This window comes from Lissotriton helveticus, chromosome 11 (genome assembly GCF_964261635.1).
Source record: "Lissotriton helveticus chromosome 11, aLisHel1.1, whole genome shotgun sequence".
NCBI lineage: Eukaryota > Metazoa > Chordata > Amphibia > Caudata > Salamandridae > Lissotriton > Lissotriton helveticus.
The window spans coordinates 575,454,447-575,476,200 of record NC_136072.1 but is presented as its reverse complement, the minus strand read 5'-3'; positions in this window follow the sequence as shown (position 1 = coordinate 575,476,200).

The following is a 21,754-nucleotide window of genomic DNA, read 5'->3' as shown; positions in this document are numbered from 1 at the left end:
TGTTTATATATATGTATATATATATAAGTAAAATAAAATAATAAATATTATATATTAAGTAATAACATGTGTTTAATTTTTTTAATTAACCGGTTTGCTGCTCTGAATGTTCCGCGCCAGTGCAGAATGTTCTATTAAACGAGCTGGGCCGCGTTGGCCAACGGACGTGCGCAGCACTAACGAGGTAGTGCTTGCGACGGCCGTTGGCCGACGGCAGCAGCAAACGGGTTAAATTTCATATACATGTTAACAAATATAACTAATAAACTTAATTTAAAAAGTTAAACACACATATATAATAATGAATATATATGTACTTAATTATTAAACAATTAATTTTACTTTATAATTTTAAAATTATATAAACATTTACATATACCAAGAACATAAAATCTATTAAAGAAAACATTCTATTACAAATTAAAACATTAAACTATTCAAATTCTTTAAACTTAAATTTCCCACTCAAGTAAATGCAACAGTAAGGAAAGTGTTGGATAGTATAGGGGTAAAAATTACTATTCCCACTCCAGTCAGCGCACCAGTAGGGAAAGTGCTGGATAGCGTAGGGGTAAAACTCACTATTCCCACTCCAGTGAGTGCAACAGTACGGAAATTGTTAGATTGCGTAGAGGTAAAAATTACTATTCCCACTCTAGTGAGTGCAACAGTAGGGAAAGTGTTGAATAGGGGAAGGGAACAAATTACTATTCACACTCCAATGAGTGCAACAGTAGAGAAAGTGTTAGATAGTGGATAGATAAAATTTACTATTCCCTCTCCAGTCAGTGAAACAGTAGGGAAAGTGTTGGATAGCGGAGGGGTAAAAATTACACTTCCCATTCCAATGAGTGCAACAGTAGGAAAAGTGTTGGATAGAGGAGCAGCAAAAATTACTATTCCTATTCCAATGAGTGCAACAGTAGGGAAAGTGTTGGATAGCGGAGGGGTAAAAATTACTATTCCCACTCTAGAGAGTGCAACAGTAGGGAAAGTGTTGGATTGTGTAGGGGTAAAAATTACTATTCCCACTCCAGTGAGTGCAACAGTAGGGAAAGTGCTGAATAGCCGAGGGGTAAACCTCACTATTCCCACTCCAGTGAGTGGAACAGTAGGTAAAATGTTGGATTGCGAAGGGGTAAACATTACTATTCCCACTCTAGTGAGTGTAACAGTAGGGAAAGTGTTGGATAGAGGAGGGATAAAATGTACTATTCTGACTCCAGTCAGTGCAACAGTAGGGAAAGTGTTGGATAGCGAAGGGATACAATTTACTATTTCCTCTCCAGTCAGTGCAACAGTAGGGAAAGTGTTGGATAGCGGAGGGGTAAACATTGCTATTCCCACCCCAGTGAGTGCAACAGTAGAGAAAGTGTTGGATAGCAGAGAGGTAACATTTACCATTCCCACTCAAGTCAGTTCAAAATTAAAAACAAAGAAAATGTCAACAACCCCAAAACAATATTTAAACAAATATATATATATATATATATTATTATAAATTAAAACATTAACCTATTTAAATTCTTTAAACTTAAATTTACCACTCCAGTGAGTGAAACAGTAGGGAGAGTGTTGGATAGCAGAGGGGTAAAAATTACTATTTCAGCTCCAGTGAGTGCAACAGTGGGGAAAGTGTTGGATAACAGAGGGATAAAATGTACTATTCCGACTCCAGTCAGTGCAACAGTAGGGAAAGCATTGGATAGCGCAGGGGTTAAATTACTATTCCCCCTCTAGGGAGTTCAACAGTAGGGAAAATGTTGGATTCTGTAGGGGTAAACATTACTATTCCCACTCCAGTGAGTGCAACAGTAGGGAGAGTGTTGGATAGCAGAGGGATAAAACTTACTATTATCACTTCAATGAGTGCAATAGAAGGGAAAGAGTTGGATAGCCGATAGGTAAAACTTACTATTCCCACTCCATTCAGCGCACCAGTAGGGAAAGTGTTGGATTGCCTAGGGGTAAAAATTACTATTCCTACTTAATTGAGTGCAACAGTGGGGAAAGTGCTGGATAGCGTAGGGGTAATACTCACTATTCCCACTCCAGTGAGTGCAACAGTAGGGAAATTGTTGAATGGCGGAAGGGAACAAATTACTATTCCCACTCCAATGAGTGCAACAGTGGAGAAAGTGTCAGATAGTGGATGGACAAAATTTACTATTCCCACTCCAGTCAGTGAAACAGTATGGAAAGTGTTGGATAGCGGAGGGGTAAACATTACTATTCCCACTCTAGTGTGTGTAACAGTAGGGAAAGTGTTGGATTGTGTAGGGGTAAAATTACTATTCCCACTCCAGTGAATGCAACAGTAAGTAAAGTGTTGGATAGCGGAGGGGTGAAAATTACTATTCCCACTCCAATGAGTGCAACAGTAGGGAAAGTGTTGGGTAGCGGAGGGGTACAATTACTATTCCCACTCCAGTGAGTGCAACAGTAGGTAAAGGGTTGGATTGTGTAGGGGTAAAAATTACTATTCCCACTCCAATGAGTGCAACAGTAGGATAAAAGTTGGATAGTGGCGGGGTAAAAATTACTATTCCCACTCCAATGACTGTAACAGTAGGGAAAGTGTTTGATAGTGGAGGGGTAAAATTACTGTTCCCAATCTGGTGAGTGCAACAGTAGGGAAGGTGTTGGATTGTGTAGGGGTAAAAATTAATATTCCCACTCCAGTGAATGCAACAGTAGGGAAAGTGTTGGATAGCAGAAGGGTAAAACTTACTATTCTCACTCCAATGAGTGCAACAGAAGGGAAAGTGTTGGATAGCAGATAGGTAAAACTTACTATTCTCACTCCAGTCAGTGCTCCAGTAGGGAAAGTGGTGGATTGTGTAGGGGTAAAAATTACTGTTCCCACTCCAGTGAATGCAACAGTAGGGAAAGTGCTGGATAGCGGAGGGCTAAAACTCACGATTTCCACTCCAGTGAGTTGAACAATAGGTCAATTGTTGGGTGGCGTAGGGGTAAACAGTGCAATTCCCACTCTAGTGAGTGCAACAGTAGGGAAAGTGTTGGATAGCGGAAGGATAACATTTACTATTATGACTCCAGTCAGTGCCACAGTAGGGAAAGTGTTGGATAGCGGAGTAATACAATTTACTATTCCCACTGCAGTCAGTGCAATAGTAGGGAAAGTGTTGGATAGCAGAGGGATAAAATTACTATTCCCACTCTAGTGAGTGCAACAGTAGGGAAAGTGTTGGATTGTGTAGGGGTAAAAATTACTATTCCCACTCCAGTGAGTGCAACATTAGAGAAAGTGTTGGATAGCAGAGGGGTAAAACTTACTATTCTCACTCTCAGTAGAAGGGAAAGTGTTGGATAGCGGATAGGTAAAACTTAAAATTCCCACACCAGTCAGCGCACCAGTAGGGAAAGTGTTGGATTGCGTAGGGGTAAAAATGACTATTTCCACTTCATTGAGTACAACAGTAGGGAAAGTGCTGGATAGCGTAGAGGTAAAACTCACTATTTCCACTCCAGTGAGTGGAACAGTAGGGAAATTGTTGGATTGCGTAGGGGTAAAGTTTACTATTCCCACTCCGAGTGCAACAGTAGCGAAAGTGTTGGATAGTGGAGGAATACAATTTACTATTCCCAATTCAGTCAGTGAAACAGTAGGGAAAGTGTTGGATAGAGGAGGGGTAAAAATTGCTATTCCCACCCCAGTGAGTGCAACAGTAGGGAAAGTGTTGGATAGCAGAGGGATAACATGTACTTTTCCCACTCCAGTCAGTGCAACAGTAGGGAAAGTGTTGGATTGCGTAGTGGTAACATTTACCATTCCCACTCCAGTCAGTTCAAAATTAAAAACAAACAAAATGTCAACAACCCCAAAAAAACTATTTAAAAAACAAAGTAAATATGTTCAAATTAAAATACAAATATATTTAATATTAAAACAATTAAAAAATAAAACCATATTATAATGTTAAAAACATATCAGAAATACCTTCAAATATTATATAAAATAAAATAAAAAAATAATTTTCAAACAAATATTTTTATTCAGAAATGATTTATGAACAAAAACATTAGTACATGTATTTTATTTAATTCCTACCCTAATATACCAAACAATTCACAACCCACATCTAAATAAAAAATGTATTTCCATAATTAACATAATTAATTATCAAATAAAGAAATATTATTAATGAAAAAACAAATTAAAACACAGAAAAATTAATTAACTTCCCACCCTTTACCCCTATAATCCCCACAACCCACACCTAAAATTAAACCGTACACATTTTTATTACACAATTAAAATCGTTTTTCAATTAAAAAACTAGTAGTATTTAACAACTAATTATAAAGTAAGTAAAATTCATTTACTCCCCACCCTTTACCCCTATAAATCCAAAACCCACACACACAAAAAATTAAACACTTACCCTAATTAACTATCAATTAATTAATATTAATGATCAGCTAATTATTGAATTAAAAATAAATGACTTTCCACCCTTTCCCCTTATAAACCCCACAACCATCACCTACAATTAATTACACAATGTCCATTTTTAATTTTCAATTAATTAATTAATATCAATTAACAACTAATTATTAATTAAATAAAAATAAACGACTTCTCATCTTTTACCTTTATAAACTCAAAACCCACACCCCAAAAAATATAATTAAGCAATTAACAACATTAATTATCAATTACATATTATTATTAATTATCAACTATTCATTACTTAATTAAAAATAAATTAATTCCCACCCTTTACCCCTATAAACCCCACATCTGCACCTAAACCTAAACAAAATTACACAATTACCATAATTAATTATTATTAATTAACAACCAATTAATAATTAATTAAAAATAAATTACTTCCCATTTAATATGCCTATAAACCCCACAACCCACATATACAATTATCAAAAAAAGATAAAAACACAATTAACACTATAAAATCTCAAGTAAAGAAATATTAATAAAAAAAAAATCATTCATTTATTATAATTAAATTACTTACCACCCTATTCCCCTATAAACCCACAACCCGCAACGGAACTAAAAAAACGCCCACGGAAGGTCACGGCCACGTTCCTTAACTCAGCAAAATTCCTCTCAGGCAGCCAGGAGCCTTCGCATTTAACGCATGTCTGGCTACCGGGCTGCCTGACAGGAAAATGAACAGTGTCTGTCAGGCTGACCTTTCTTCAGCCTGACAGACACTGTTCATGAGGGGCAAAAGGTGTGGAGCGTGGGCCCTTAGCCCAAATGGACCAGCCATGGCTACAATTAGCATGTCACAATAGCTACATGATAACAGTATATGATACTGGATCTGCGCTGTAAATCACACTCTGATTATGATGTAGAATCTTGTCATTAGCTGGCCAACGTTGGGACATGGGTGTTCAGTTCTCTGAAGGAAAGTTATCGCCTGTGGTGTTAGTTTCCAGGCTTCCAGCTCTCTAAAAGAGCACTAGAACTGCTGGTTCACAAAACGAGCAAATATTACTCATACATGATAAGACACTCATCCCAACATACATGTGCAGTTTTTTCTTGACTTCTGATATCACTCTGATAGATCTGATAGAGCTGTGCATCATCTCCTTAGAAGGGGGTGGGACACAGTCTGTGACACTCAGAACGAAAGCAAACAATTCTGTTGGAGCACCATCCAAGCAACTTCATGTGCAGCTACCACTGCCATTAACACTTCTTTTTAATTCAAGCTTCTTTCCGATGTGGCTCCTACTAATGCAGAACATGGCAAAGTTCACATTTTGAGAAGGGCTTGATTCACAAAGCATTTTCTTTGAGTAACCATGGCTCACTCCTACATTGCCTGTAAAGTACTCCTGAATTTGCCTGAGTAAATACATTTAGGACCATATTACAAGTGACCCGGTAACTAATGTGACACACCTGATATAAACCAACCCTGCTGTTGTGGAATTTATCAGGCACAAGAAAAACTTGAAATTGAGTTTTTGGGGAAAACGTGTAAGGGCTTATTTACACGGAGCTTGCACCACCAATGCATCATATTTTTTACCACATTGGTGATGCAGTCAGTACTCCACTTTTACAGGGAGACGCATCTAGCTGATGCATTACTTTTTGGAGTCCTACGTTGAAATGTACCTGCGCCTGAACCGGCTGCATCATGTAAATGTTGATTTGTGCACGACAAGCATTCCATCATAATTTCCAGCGTAAAACTGACGCATTGTGATTTACGAGTTTATTGAAAAATGGTGCATTGCCTGCAAGTGTCACCCAGAGCCCCAAATGGGTGAAAATATTCTTGCGCCTCGGTAACCCAGGCATTTGAAATGATGTGTTGGCTCTGGCATATAAAGAGAAGACAGAACAGTGTGGTAAGCACAACTATACCAAGGAAGATGCTGATTTTGCAGATGGGAGCTGCAAGAAGAAGACTACCACCACCCCATCCACCCACCCCTCCCCACTCACCACCACAAAGGAATCACAGGAGAATGGAGTGCATTTATCGGCAGCAGAATTGCCTTATTGACCTCAGGGAGGATGAAGCCATCACCTACTACAGGCTCAGAAGGGAGTCCATCGCCCAACTGGTACACCAGATAATGTGAAGGCACAAGCCATCAACTCCCCGGTCCACCAGCATCCCTCTGCAGGTCACGCTTATGGCTGTCCTCCCCATGTCGGCATCTGGATCATTCCAGAATACAACAGAAAAAATGGCAGGAATCCCCAGTCCCTTTCTCGGCTTTACTACCCTCTGCCCTGGATGCCATCATCCACCTAACACCACAGTACCTTCACTTCCTCAACACACAACAACTGCAGCTGGAGATCAAGTAAGGCTTCTATGCCATCACTGGTTTCCCACATTTGCTGGGTGCCATGGACTGCACAAATGTGCAACTGGTCCCCTGAATTCGAAATATGGGAATGAGCTACTGGTTAGTAAGTACATCTGCAGTGCATGTCTGACCTAATAACAGTAAATAATCAATGACCTAATGTACATATCTGTGTGTGCTACCTGAGACATATTTAGAAGTAGTGGACCATATACTTCTACCATTGACCTGGGCACATGTACAATGCAAACCTGCAAGTGACACATGTCAAGACATGCTAAGCGTTTGCATGTGGTGTCTATCAATAGTGGGAAGAACCTGAGCAATGGAATGCTCGGACAAATGCCATATTGCAACACTGTGCACAAGAAATGACAGCCATGGCTGCTGTCTGCGTGTCCAAATGTAACATGCACCACATGTTCCCATCACATTGCACTTCCGAAAGCAAGTTAACAATTTGAAGGTTCTATCTTCGGTAGGTAGGGTAGGAATGACATCAGTGGTGCCAAAGGGACACATGCATGTGTGCGGGTTAAACCGGTTTATACTGTTACAGCCTACCTATGGATGACAATAAATCCTAATTTGTGATCAACATACTCTCACTTACAGTGACAAAGGGCCTTCAAACACCTCTCACACTAAGCCACAGCCTAAATGTGTTTTTTGCCCATTGTGAAAAGTAGCAGGCCATGCACATGTTTCAATCTGACATAGAGAAAATGAAATAGAAATGCAGAATTAATTGTGCTCATCTTAATGTATCCAATGCCGCACAATAGAGGTAGAAATGTGCAAGAGTGTACTTGAATGTGGGATGATCAATAACCAAGAGCATTGAGTCAATTTTTTCCCTTTGTTTTTCAGCTGACCAAGGGCATAGTCTGCAGACATAGGTAATGATCCTGTTTGCACATCCCCAGAGGTAGAACATAGCTACAACAATGCACTGTGCAAAACCAGGAGTGTCATGGAGTGGACATTTGAGGCACTGATCTCTTGCTTCCGCTGTTTGGACATGTCTGGAGGGTGATTGTATTACTCCCTCACTACAGTTTGCCATATGATCTGGGTTTGTTATATATTGCACAAGACCTGTGTGTGGACAAATGTCCCATGGGACCAGTGCCTTGAGGAGCAGGAAGCAGCGGATGATGATGAAGATGAGGACAGAGGGGAAAATGTAGGCACAATTGCTGGGATTCGGTGAAGGAACACCATTGTGCAGAACTTTTTCAGTGAAGCCTGAATTAGTTTGATGGATAATATATCCAATTGTTGTTTTGAAAGAATGTTAAGAAATATCAGTAAATAAAAGTACACTTCCTTTGAGTAAGTAATTTCATCTAACAGTCACTGTGACCATCAATACACTGACATCTCACCTAATTGTATTTGGCTCATCACAAAGGTCTGTAGCTAGGTGCTATTCTCACCCCAGGACACCATTGTGTGGTCCAACACGTGTATATCAACAACATGTGCAAAACGCATTTGTGTGTGTGGAAGACTTACACCAAACACAGGTAGCATTGTGGAACAGAGTGCACATGTCGTGAGTATGTGTGGGTCAACTGTGTCCTGACTGTTGGACATTCTACCACAAGCCAAAGTGAGTGTAAATGTAAACTGTGTGCAATGACTGAGTGTGTGTGTGCATTACATTTTCCACTGTTTTACACTAGTGGAGGCAGTATAGTGACCTTATTGTCCCATGAATGTGAGAAGAAGCCAATCTGATGTGCATGGGCACACAGTGCAACCCAGTTAGTCTACATATGCTACATAAACGTTTGCAAGCACATAGCAAAATCAGCGTGGCATCTCATCTAACACAAATAAATGCGGAGTCCTAATCTGTGCTGGTGCTAGATTGTCTACCTAGCCACAATGCAGCCACACTTGACCCACTAGGCAAGGATGCAACTGTTACATGTAGGAATGGATGTGACAGTGCAGCTCTGTTTTACTCTGAAACAAGCAATCCTGTGACTCCTAGAGCTCCAACTATGTGTGCTAATTTATTTAGGACACAAAGCACATCTAATAGCCAAACACATGTCAAGGTATAATTACATGTGATGCCACTCCTGGAAAGGTAGCATGCACTGATGCATACAAGGTCAGAGTGGCGTAACCTTTCAATAAATGCACATATGACCTTCTGGAGTGAATGCCTATCCACATTCTAAGTTCATGTAAACCCTCTCTGTTGCCAAATATTGTGATGCATCAAAATGCTAAACTCATACCTAGTTGGATGTCCTCACACTTGTTAGGCCTACTCAAGTATGACTTGTGAAGATCAAGATATTGGCTAACAGTTTTGGATGATGCTTTTCTGCAGGCTTAATGTGCATGTGTCACACATATAGTGCCAGACATCAAGCCAAGACAGCCAATGTGTGGGTATCCCTTTATCATATGGTGGTCAATGGGTATCATAGTCTGCTATATAATGTCATGCTCATATGAGAAGGTGACCTATTGACCCAGCAACATACCTTTCACATCTATACAGTCAATCTGTGAGCTAAGTGCCACGTACACTGTAGACAGCCTAAAATAGCCAGTGTGTGTTAATACCTTTCCGTAACACATCCTTTGTCAGTAATGCAGACAGACAGTATGATTTTCAAGTATGGGCATAATCTTGTATGACAATGTGGATATAATATGCGTAGAAGTGCAATATCCGTGAACAAAAAATGCCTACTACACAATATCTACATCAAGGTAAGCACAATACAAACTGAAATACATATTGATTATGTCACGATATGCACATTTGACAATATATCTGCATATTTCACAGCAATATATTGCATGTCTTGGTGTCTGCACCATAAACGCAAGGAGTCACACATATTTGCACTGTTAACATACACATGTATCACGTCCCATGTCTACAAGCATGTCAGCAAAGATAATTTGAGCAAGAAAAGTGATCTCTGAGAGTGTTTACATGCATTGTACCAATCAATGCACTGTACCACACACAAAGGGCTAGTTTACGTCAATGAAAACACATGCATTGGTGCAATGCATGACGGATTGCACCTAGACCGTAGATTGGAAGCCACACATCAACACCAAAGTGCCAAAAATACTGCATTGTGCAATGTCATGTGTAGTGTGTAAATCACACATTGCCCATTGCTCTAGCGAGGTGTCTGACAAAAACAAAGCTTTATTTGGAAATGTGATACTTTAGTACAAACCGTGATGCTTTAGTAGAAAGAGCGTTGGTCGGAAGCCACGCCTCAACGCCAAAGCATCTAAAATAATGCATTCTGCAGTGTCATGTGTTGTGTGTAACTCGTGCATGGACTATTTCCCGAGCAATGTGTCATAAATACACTACGCTTTATTAGGAAACATGACGCTTTAGTAGGAAATGTGAGGCATCCACCCAAGAAATGATGCAATGACTCACTCATGCTGCAAGCCAGGACGTGTGAAGTTCCTTTCACTTTCACTTACAGTCTTTTTGTCTGTGCTGGCTGTTGGAGATGTTAGAGTGTGCTCTTTTGAATTGTACAGATTTTGGTCTTCTTGGTTTCTCTGCTGCCCTTGTGTAGCTAAACTGTTGTTTGAGTATTGTAATTGGTGCACTGCATTGTCTGGTGTTTGTCCATTTAGGGGTTTGTAGTCTTTGTGGTAGGGGAAGGGTTCTTTTTTTGTTGTGTTTGTGTTTAGAGTGGGTAGTTTGGGTACGGATATGTCAGGCAAAGGTAGAGCCAAGAATAAGTCAGAGGAGGAGTTTGGTGGCCTGCTGTGGCTGTTTGTCCTTCCGAACATGATCAGCAGTGAAGATAAGGTGAGCCAAGGCTACCCTACCCAATTGTTACAGGAGCATTGTGAGAAGGTGCAGTTCCAGATGAGTTGTGTCTTCAACATCAAGCGTAATGTCCACCAATTTAAGCACCGATGGTCAGATGTGATTAGATCTCCTAGATCACCTAAGGATTGAAGTTGGTGGGCCTATCGTTCAGTTCCTATATTCCATGAGCTTATAGCTGTGTGGCGTTCCCAAACATCTTTAACCCCTTCGGTGCTCATGACGGAACGGTTCCGTCATGAGCGTCGGTTGGCCTGTGCTCATGAGTCCATAAGCCCAATAGAACGTTCAGCACAGCGCACAAATTTGCGCCGCGCTGAAGAGGTTAAATGCTTTTTCAACAAGAAGGACCAGATATGTATGTTGGTTAGTATGGCATGATACTGGCTGACTCAGTTAAATAAACAGAGCATGCCACAGGGCCCTGATTACTGTGGCATTACAATGGCCAAAACAGACCATGCAGTGCAGGAGAGGCCCATGGGTGCTGTAGGACCCATCCTTTACTGGGCAAGGAGTATTGTCACCCGGCCTACTAAGTCATCACTGACACCGAACTATGGGGGCCACCCGCTATGTATGTTGCAGGGGACCGCCTTCACATGTCATCAGGCCCCAGGTTGGACCAGATGTTTGCTTTACCCCCTAAAATTGCTACTCATACATTTATATTTTGAAAACTAGTCATAATTCCTTCACTAGCTTGTACAGGGCTGGAATGATCATGGTCCATTTACAGTCCACTGGTCACATGTAAGGAGCTAAGTGAAGAAGACAAGCATGGCTACTGTCTGATGAGTGTAGCATTGTTCGAACATCTATTTACTTGAAAAGGCTCCTGCAATATAATACTATGTACAGTGTAGTCAGTCAAATTGGAATGTTCACATAGCCATCAAAGCCAGACACCCTTGCACCATGTAGCAAGCTTGACTGATCTTGTACCATGTGTACACTCTGGGTACCTGATATGTGATGTGCCTTATATTATCTAAAAACACTGCAACATGCATACATATGTCCGTCATTAGGGCATTCCTACTTTGCCTCATGCTACATGTCTAACGTACAGACAATACCAAGAAATTGTGAAGTCAATTTACTGTGCTTCATGTGTACACAGTGTACATGTTGAGCATTCAGAGAGGAATTCACCATGTTTTTATCTTGTAAGTGGACCTGATCGATACACTGGTGGAGTGGTGGACATCTTCAGAAATCCCAATGCTACCAGTGAATGTTACCTGAATGTTTCTGTGCTCTGTAAGGATTGTGTGTGTTCTTGTATATTGGTTGCAGTGATATGTGTAAGGGGTATCATCAGTCAGCGGAAACAAGCTTTACCTTACATGTAGATTCACAACAGAAGTAGGACAAAGTTGCATGTGCAATTAATAGGAGTAAAATACAATGTGAATTAATTTCCAATGCATGCAGGCCCACATGATGGATGTCTCTGAATATGCTTTGCTAATATTTTGCCAGCTGTGATGTGGATGCCTATGGCACATGTAACATCACCTGCCCCCACACCAACAGATGGTCATAAGTTCAAATGTCTTTCACCCATACGATGGACAGAAAGTGTCATGTTACCCAAAATATGTTGCATGGGTTAAACGCTGATTTTTCTGACAAAGTAGGTTTACCCAAGTCAAAATTTGAGCAGGACACAGGTGTGATTGGGATGTAACACATATCCCAGACAATACTAACACATGTCTTTTTTATTTATTTATTTTTATTTTGAGGAGTAAGCTCAATAATCACAAAACATCAAGATCATACCAGCATGCAATACATATACAGCAGGGGGGAAAAAAGGGTGCCATTATACATTAAAAAACATAGATAAACATATGAGGGCAATAAGAAGAAATTGAACAGATGAAATGTAGGAGTACACAAATATTCAAAAGCAGTATTTTTGCTTAATTTAGCAAGGGTCCCCAAATGCGGAAAAACTTCTTCCTGGATCGAATGCCTCGCCTCTTCGCAATAGCCATATCTCTCTCTAGAATTGCCCTTAGCATTGCCCACCATTCAAAAGCTCTAGGCGGAGTTTTAGATATCCAAGCACGGCCAACGCAAAGTCGTGCTGTTACTAGCATAATTGATATTAAAGGTCTTAATCCTAGGGATACGTCTGTCTGGTAGCCAAACATAATCTCTTTCTCTGCTAAATGTAAATTAATTTTTAGAGGATCAGCTATGATGCCCTGTACCTCTTTCCAAAAAGCGGCCAGGGCTGGACAGGTGACAAACATGTGTAGACAATTTGCAGCTATTATTCCACATTTGGCGCATTTACATTTATCATTTGTATTTATATTGTTAGGATCGATCCATTTAACTAAACGTTCTGGTGTATAATAAATCATAAACACTGTTTTAAACTGTTACAACTTGAGTTTGATAGAGTGGACCGCACTATCTAAACTCTCCAATGCTTCTTCTATATCAGCTGAGCTAACATCTTGGCCAAATAGCTCAGCCCATTTTAGTGCTATCTTTAGATTATCATTCTTCCAAGTTTGGGAGAGTAATTGATACACCTTACTAATGGTCAGTTTTGATTCTGAATGTATATACTCCAGTATATCTGATCCCATAGGTCATTTTATACCTCAATGTCCCAGTAAATAATCTCTTATCTGTAAATATTTTTAGGGATACTGAATGAAGTCTGCAGATCTAAAAATGTACGGAACCTGGCAGCATTATACAGATGACTAATCTGTCTAATACCAAATCTATACCAGGATTTAGCTAGCATGTCATGAAAGATATCAGGAAGCATAGGATTACATCATAATGTCATGTTGAGATGTATCAAAGGCAGAGAGTAGTTAACTGTGATTTCGCGCCATATATAGGCTATACCCTTAAGAGGCTTAGCCACTTACTTAGGCTTTCAGATTACTTCAGATATACGGCAAGTCATAAAACTGAACTACGATACCTTACTTAAATTAATGGTTTATACAATGAGGGACTGGCATGAGTTGCCAATTAGAATTATAGGACGGTGCAATTTTAGAAAAATGATTGTTCGGCCTAAATTTATTTATTTATTTAGGGCAATACCTTTGAGAGTCCCCAACTATTTTTTTTTTAACTTGATGGGGTTATTAGTAGTTTTATTTGGAGCTATAAACAGCCGAGACATGCTATAAAGTATTTAAAACTTCCTTATAGCAAGGGCAGACTCAAATTACTGGACTTTAAACCAAATTTTTGGCCTTCTTTTGTAGGGCGTTTGTGAGATCTCCTTGATTCTAGAAGACAACAATGCTATTTCAATCTTGCCATTGGCAATGACAGTACTATGTTCATGTATAGAATAAATGACCCAAATTATTTTAAGAGAGTGCGATATAAGACTCTTAAAGATTAGGGGCCCGATGTAGGTCGGTCGGTAACGGCCGAAAATCTGTATTTTCGGCCGTTACCGACCGGTATTTGAGAAATGGTATGTAGGGCCCTGTATTTTACAGAATCGGTAAATTTACCGATCGGTAAATTTACCGATTCTGTAAAATACCGAATCGGTATTTGTACCTATTCGGTAAAATTGAAATGTAGGTGGGACTCTTCTGAGTCCCACAAGCATTACAGAATCGGTATTTTACTATCAAATTCAATTTGATGGTAAAATACCGATTCCGGTGTGCATGCACATGGGTGCATGCACACCTGTGCCATATGGCAGGCAGACCTGCCCTTAGGGCAGGTATGCCTCCCACATGGCACCCGAACCTGTTTTGGGGGTGCTAGAGGGTGTCAAAGTGACACCCCCTGCACCCTTGTGAAATTCGGTATTTACCGATTCGGTAAATACCGAATCGGTAATGCCCATTCAATCCTATGGGGTTCAAAGCCCATAGGAATGAATGGGCATTACCGATTCGGTATTTACCGAATCGGTAAATACCGAATTTTACAAATTCGGTAAATGCACATCTGGATTTACCTACATCTCGGTACTTCTATTTTACCGATTCATAAATACCGAATCGGTAAAATTCGGTATTTATGAGTCGGTAAAATAGAATTACCTACATCTGGCCCATAGCCTATATAATACTACCAAATGTCAACAGCACATTTAGGGGTCGATTCCGATTCGGGAAACAAATCCATACGACGAATCGTATCGACCTTGCGCTCATTGCGCATTAAGGTAAGAGACTGTCTACATGGCTCTTTGGACCCTTTAAGTGGGCCCTTCCAGTGTTCCACCTGTTGTTTTAGTATCCCAAAGCCCCAGCCTATTTTAAGCCTCCTAACTAGATCCCCCTGTGTCCGCAAGCCAGACCCTACGGTAGGCGTTGCCACCCAAACTATTCTGAAGATATTTCATCTGAATGTCAGATCTCTGACATGTCATTATCAAGATGTACTTACTTTGATTACAGATGATAAGCCGGACATATTTTTCTTCTCCGAAACGTGGTTGCATGACCAATCTATGGCTATTTTGAATTTAGCCCTCCCCCGGGATACACCATGCACTGTTCACACCGTAATACTAGAGGTGGAGGTATCGCAGTTGCGGTAAAATCCTGCTACCCATGTGTTTGGAAGCCCACCACCATAGCTGGATGTGAGAGCGCGCATTTCAACATCTCAGTGAACCCCCATTTCACTTTCTCGGGATTATCAATCTATAGGCCTCCCGGCCCCGAGGGCGCTTTTCGCCAGAGTCTTTTAGAGGTTGTCTCCTCCTTGATCATGAAAACAGTCAATTTCAAGATTATTGGCGACCTTAACTTACATATGGACGCTCCACTTTCCAATTCGGTTTTCAGTTTGCTGGCTGACCTTGAAGCATTTCAAATAAACCAATTGGTGCAACTACCGACTCATATCGGCGGACATTTGTTGGATCCTTTTCTGACGAATCTTGCTACTAATATTTTAGTGCTTCAACCTAGGCCTATGGCCTGGACAGACCATCATCTGATTGAAGCCCATATCACCATCCCCACCCCTCCCCATAGAAACAACACTCCGGATCTTTTTAAACGCCCTTGGAGAAACCTGAATCCTGAGCACTTCCATCAGTTGTTGATGGAACATCATCCTCATCCTCCTTCTGAGGTCTCTCTTGGCTACGATAACTTCTGTGAGTGGCTCAATCACTCTCTAGATATGTTAATACCAGCTAGGTGGAGTAAGACCAGATCTAGCCCTTCCAGCCCCTGGTATGATGAATCCCTTAGATTGCTCAAATCTACCTGCAAAAAAGCGGAACGCGCATGGCGCAAAACCTACGATGTGGACCTCAAGTCGGCTTATAGGGCCTGCACTAGAGTGTACCACCGAGCCATCTGCTCTGCTAGGGCTGCCTTCTATTCTCGGGAGATAAAAAATAGTACGAATCCCACAAAGGTTATCTTTAGGGTCTGTAAGGACCTTACAAGTAAAAAGAACGAATCTACTACTCTTGTAGCCTCCCGAGAGCATTGTGAGGATCTGGCGTCATTCTTCGTTGAAAAAGTCGAGGCCATTTATAGGTCATTCTCCCAGCTTTCCATCGAGGAGAATAACATCGTACCTAAGGCCTCTGCATCATTGCTGACTATTCCTAGTCCTACTCTAGAGGAGTTTAAAGCCTTGACAACAAAGGTCAAATCCGGCTCACCGGACGACCCCATGAGAACCATCCAATTCCAGGAACTTGCTGAGTGCTGCTACCCGGCCATGCACAGTCTTATTGAGCTGTCCTTCAACACCGGCAGCGTTCCTAGTGCATGGAAGCAGGCTACCATCATTCCTATTCTCAAAAAGCCGGCTCTTGATCCCACTAAATCGGAACATTACCGGCCTATTTCCCTGCTCCCTTGGCTAGCTAAATTAGCAGAATCACACGCTAATTGCATCCTGTCATCCCATCTGCAGGAAGCTAAGATACTGGATAACTCGCAGAACGGGTTCCGTGCGGGTCATAGTACCGAGACGGCTCTTCTAGCGGTGGTGGAGCACATCAGGAAGATGCTAGACCAGGGTCAAACGGCGGCACTGATCCTATTGGATCTCAGTGCCGCCTTTGATACGGTGTCCCACCAGATCCTCCTACACCGCCTTGAGGAGGCCGGAGTTGGAGAGAGAGCACTCGAGTGGTTTCGATCTTTCCTCACTGATCGAACCTTTAAAGTGTCCACACCCCCTTTTGTTTCTGCTCCTCGCCCGATCCCGCAGGGTGTCCCGCAGGGATCGGCCCTAAGCCCTACCTTATTTAATTTATATGTTCAACCGTTGGCGGAGGTTGCCCATAGTTTTGGTCTCACCATGGTGTCATACGCCGATGACACGCAGTTGGCGGTGGCACTTAATGGGGAGTCCAACATGGATGCCCCCACTTTCCAGTCCGCGCTAAAAGCTGTGGCGGGCTGGATGGGGAACAATCGACTCCAACTTAATGCATCTAAAACCGAGGTTATTATTTTTGGTAGGGAAAGCGAGCTCTGGGGCGACCAATGGTGGCCATCTGAATTGGGCCCTGTTCCCACTCCAGTGGCCGAAGTCAGGAACTTGGGGGTGTGGTTGGATGATAAACTTTCATTCACCACCCACACGAAACGGGTAGCCGGTACCTGTTTCGGTGCTCTGCAGTGCCTCCGACCTATTTTCAAGTTTTTCGACGCAGGCACTAGACAGATTATTGTCCAAGCTATGGTCCTGGCTAGATTAGATTACGCTAGCACTCTGCTTCTGGGTGTTAACCAGGCAGAATTAGTTCGCCTGCAGAGGGTGCAAAATGCGGCTGCCAGGATGTTGGTCGGTCTTCCGAAGTTTGTTTCTGCACGCCGTACCATTCAGGATCTTCACTGGTTGCCTGTTGGGCAAAGAATTAAATTTAAGGCTCTTTGTTTAACTTTTAAAATTCTTAAGTTTGCCTCCCCCCCTATTCTGTCACAAACAATTGGTCACTATGTCCCTTCCAGAGCCCTCCGATCCTCAGGGTCAAATCTTGCCACAGTGCCACGATTTAAAAGAGCAAGGATGGGCGGACGCTCCTTTTCGGTGATGGCGGCAGCTCTCTGGAACTCTCTGCCTGCCCCTCTTCGTTCCATCCCTGATCTGCTCTCTTTTAGGAAAGCCTTGAAGACCTTCCTATTTTCCACTGTTTAGTTCTTCCATTTGGTCTTTATTAGTTTTCGTGTTGTGTTTTTACCATTTCCTAAGCGCCGGGACGCCACTTGGCTGCGGCATCTGTGCGCTTTATAAAATAAAATAACATAACATATTCGTAGCCGTTTCCATACGAATCGTACAAATCCGTCCGAATTCCGTAGTACGAGCCGTAGGAAAAGAATACGTACAAATTTGTGCGAACCGTACGAATAGCAAGGGAAAATCCGTACGATATAGGACCCTCACGGTGAACCGTACGAATCGTAAACATGCTGTACGACCCGAAAAGTACGATCCAGACTGGGGAACTAGAACGCGATTCGTACGGAAAACATCATAAGAGCAATTCGTATGGAGAACCACACATTCACATACGTACCGTACCCCTGCAATCATGGGGGTACGCACCATACCCCTATACTCTGTACCTCTACGCACCGTACCCCGATGCACCGTACACCTGCGCACCGTACACCCAAGCACCGTACACCCATGCACCATACCCCTATGCACCGTACCCTGATGCACGTACCCCTACGCACCGTACCCCTACTCACCGTACCCCTGCAATCATGGGGTGCACTCACGTACCCGGGGGGTCTGTTTCACACGCGGTTCGAGTCGAAATATGCTTTTACGGACGTTTTAAACTCCCGTATAAAAAGAGTCATACGGAGTGTTGTCGTAACGAATCGTACTTGCTGGTTCGTGAAAAGCTGCTTCAATCCGTACGGACGTCGCGTACAGCGTGTTCCAAATGCGATTTGTACGTATTTTTAAGTCGCATGGTCTTTCGTACGATTCGTACAGAGATCTGCTTTGGGTTCGGATCGTACTTCAGCATACGTACGGGGACGTTGAAGGTGTACGATTAGTACGGAAAAAATGATCCCTACGGCGATTCGTAGGCAATTTTACCGAATCGGAATCGACCCCTTAATGTTGTCATGTGCACAGTAAGCATCTTTTCCAATTTAATTGCCCTCATATTGTGTGGTCACAGCATACCATGCCCATGCCTGCAGAAAACGTTCCTTCACCCCACCAAAATTGGTACACTCTAAATGATTTAAAGCGTGGCAGATATTCATGCCATTCAAACAGCAAGATATTTTGGGGTTCATACATGTACCTGTAGTACAGCTTCTAGCCAAAGTTTGGACTCCAAAAGATTTGGGTGACCATGTGAGCAGGCTCTGCATACAAAAACATGATTGCTTCCTAGTATAGATGCTGCATATGCATTTGTGAGGTGGCATAGTTGAAACGTATCATTCATTATAGCAAAACATGTGGGCAGGCTACATATCTCCATTTGTTGCTGTGAGTGTGTATGTTCATTGTCCATACAATTGACTTACTTAGGTTCACCCCTTAGCCCGCATTTATCATGATTAAGGCTCCCTGTTTTACGTTTTTACTGATTTTTACAGATAAATACAGACAGAAAACCATTTATTTTCTTGTCTGTATTTATTTTTAAAGGTGGATAAAAACGGAAATTGGGTGCTTTTTGAGTGTTTCTAAATACACCTGGCCGTGACTGCCAGGTCAATAACTGCGTGGATTGATAGGTAAGGGGATTAAAAAAGAAAGGAATTTTAGTAAAGAGGATTATACAGCAGTAGATATGCACAAGGTTGATATCCCAAATATTTAAATATAAGTGCATTGGTTTATCTTCTGCAGGTGTTCATATCACTGAAACCTGGCAGGAATCCAAGCATGACTGCATATTTATTAGTTCAATAGATGTGGAAATATACAAGTTTCAGCTTTATTTTTTTTTACAAAACCCATAATAAATATGGATAAATACAGATAAAGTTGACAAAAAATAAATATGGATAAATACAGACGGAAACGTAAAAAAAAACAGAGCATAAAACCGGGTACCCTAATCATTATATATAGCAACCATGGCTGTATAAAGGATTTAGTCACAAAATAACTTCAATCTGCCTGTCTGATGAACATTGCTAGTGTAGGTGTCCACATGGCAATGTATGGTCAATTTTGCGTGGCAGGCCCACACAGGCTGTGATAATTCCTACGCCAGGGCAGACAGAATAGGTATGAGTCAATGTTGCACGTCACAGTCCACACATGCCAATGTAGTTACATATCTGACTCAGGCCCTCATACACCCAATACCCTCTAGTAGACAGGTTCAACTGATGGGACAGGGACGCGAAGGAGGAGCAAGGGATGCTGGGAGCATGGCAGCCGGATGAACGGCTGGTCGGGAGCTAATCCAGAGGAAGGGTTACAATGTTTAGTTGAAGCCTGCTATTTTTAGGTATTAGGCAACCCCCCCCCCCCGACACTCACCGATCTTTTTCTGTGCTTCTTTGAACCCCAGTACCGTTAAGGGCTGGATGGTGGGAAGTGGGAGCCTGCACTGCTGTACGGCTGCAGGGCTGCTCAGGCATGTTAGTGCTGCTTGGGGCGGGCTTCCAGGAGGCGGCCGTTGCGCAGGGGGTACAAGAGGCAGAGGCAGCACTGACCTTGTCAGTGGTGGTGACCAGAACATTTGCTGTATCTGGGGCACAGATTCAGGAAGGAGTAGGGCGTGGAGCAAAAGAGACTGTATGGGGGAGAATGCTTAAATGGACATTGTACTGAGGCTTGAAGGTAACCCCCCCCCCCCCATCAGCTCCCACTTTCTGGCAAGAGAAAGTGGTCAGAATAAGTGAGAAGGGAATAGGTGGGGCACAGGTGGGGAGTCAGAAAGAAGAGGTGAATAGGTATGCTCTGAGGTCGAGGAACTCTAAGTGGATGGACAATTGGGAAAAAGCTGGGCTAGGAGACAAGGGCACGCACACATCTGCAAAGGGGGCTGTTAGGCTTATAAAATCTGGGGCCAGTAAGTGATTGATTAGGACTCTGTCACAGCAGATATAGTCGTGAAACATAAGATACAACAGGACCAGACAGGGCCTAACCCCCCAAAAATCACCCCCTCATTAAAATCTTATTTTAAAGTCAGGGCAGACTAGTGCAAGGAGAGAGGGGGGGAAGAAATAGCGAGGCTTTTAAGAGCTACATAAGGGAAACTGAAAACACAAGAGCCATGGAAGCAGACGGGGGCGCTGGGGGGCGAAGTCATGTATCAGTGCATCCAGATGTCCCCAAGACAAAATCATATGCCTGTTTGGAGGTAGGAGTGTCAACTGTGGAAATGGAGTGTGATCTGGTAGCAGCAGGGGACACTCCCTGCCCCAATACAGAGGTACAAGGGCCGGAAAAAGGGGGGGGGAAGTGGTCTCGGTGCAGGGCCTGTTGGGCAAAATGTCCCAAGAAGTGAGGGAGCACTTTGCAATCAAAAAGAGAGCCAAACTACATGTTCCAGCTTAGAATCAAAACTAGATAACTTGGCCCAATGGACACTGGTTTTAGAATCTGGATTTAAAGAACTACAAGCCATAGTAAAAGAGAACAGTCAAGAAGTGGCACTTTTGAAGCAAAAAGAGAAGGCTCTGTCAGATAAGCTAAAGGGGATAGAAAACAATGCTAGGTGACATAACGTAAACATTTTGGGGGTTGCGGAGGGGGCTGAAGGAAAATACGTCAAAGCTTTTGTTATCAAGCTGCTGAATAGTGTTTCCCCACAGGAAGAGAGCCTTGCTAATCTGTAAGTAGAGATGCAACGGGTACATAGTGACCCTTTCAAGTCACGTCCCGAAAGAAAGAACCCCCGTAAGATATTGGTTAATTTTCTGTCATATACCATTAAAGAAAGGATTTTGAGCCTGGCTTTGAAAGAGAAATCGCTCCAAGCTTTAGGTGTCACTTTCAAGATTATGTCTGATGTCTCCAAGGAAACTGCAGATAGGCAGTGGGAATTTGGAAATAGAATGGGAGGTTTGAAAGATCTTGAGGCAACAGTCCAACTCAGATTCGCGACCACTTTAAAAGTGATGTGGCAGAATAAAATGT